This window comes from Corylus avellana, chromosome 9 (assembly GCF_965113065.1).
Source record: "Corylus avellana chromosome 9, dhCorAvel1.hap1.2, whole genome shotgun sequence".
Classification (NCBI taxonomy): Eukaryota; Viridiplantae; Streptophyta; class Magnoliopsida; order Fagales; family Betulaceae; genus Corylus; species Corylus avellana.
The window spans coordinates 16,240,067-16,241,109 of record NC_142498.1 but is presented as its reverse complement, the minus strand read 5'-3'; the positions used below and the strand labels follow the sequence as shown (position 1 = coordinate 16,241,109).

The following is a 1,043-nucleotide window of genomic DNA, read 5'->3' as shown; positions in this document are numbered from 1 at the left end:
AAGGCACGTTAAGAAGGGAAGTTGGGGGCAACTTGTCTGATTCCCACTCCATATCAGGGTCTAAAATGAATTCCTACTAGTCTTAAAAGCAATAATAACGCTGAAGCAATAAAATGTGGTAATTTCTAACCAGGACAAAAACTATACCACTTAATCATAACTAAACTTACCAGTCCAAGCCCTCAAAGAGACCTTCTCAATCCCTTTATAGCAGAAGTTTTGAAAATTGCCCATTGACGGTTTTTTATCTTGTGCAACTCTAAAGCCTCAGTAACAGCAGCATCATCAAGTGCACCTGGAAGATCCTGCAAAGAACAAAAGGGTATATCAAACAAAACAAAAAGGATAGAGCAAGAAGAAACCTAGAAGTTTATAAAACATTAGCATGCAGAACACATATAGAGACATGAAGATATAATAAAAGGACCGTACTTAACTCCATGACCAACAGATAAAAAAAGGCATCCCTTTTCTTTTTGGCACATGCAATAATGGCTTATAACACATTGCTTTTCTTTCAGATTTTATTTACAACCTCAATTAAACACGAAATATTTTCCTGTACAGACAAAACCTGAGGAATAAATAATACGGAAGTAGCACAAACCTGCTTGTTTGCAAAAATAAGGACAACAGCCCCTCTTAATTCTTCTTCCTGCCAAAAGGTTAAAAATCTAAACTTTTATCCATTAACTTTGTAAAATTAACCCAATAGTCCTATAAGCATTGATCCAAAATAAGTGTACCTCCAAGATTGCATGAAACTCGTCTTTGGCTATAATCCTATGTGCTCATATGTATATTCGCATTCTTCTTGATAACAATGTATTTTAAAGTCGTGATGACTATGAATTTATCATAATTTCATTATTAAGCGTGCTTATGTGAGATCAGTATTATGAGAATAGGTGACTTCTCAAAAAATTTGGTTCGAAAAAACTAAAAGCGGACAATATTATGTCATTACAAATACACTTACTAATTATATATATACATTCTGTAATCCACTTGCACTTAATTTTTTTTTAATTTTTTTATTATTT

At 33.0% G+C, this 1,043-nt stretch overlaps 1 long non-coding RNA gene across 1 annotated transcript; it reads right to left on the bottom strand.

Moving 5' to 3' along the window:
• Positions 1-261: 261 nt before the first annotated feature.
• LOC132189099 (uncharacterized) lies at positions 262-779 on the bottom strand. Its single transcript, XR_009441005.2, has 3 exons — positions 747-779; positions 608-655; positions 262-305 (listed from the first exon to the last, which is right to left on the bottom strand). It is a non-coding gene; the product is annotated as an uncharacterized LOC132189099 (long non-coding RNA).
• Positions 780-1,043: the final 264 nt, after the last annotated feature.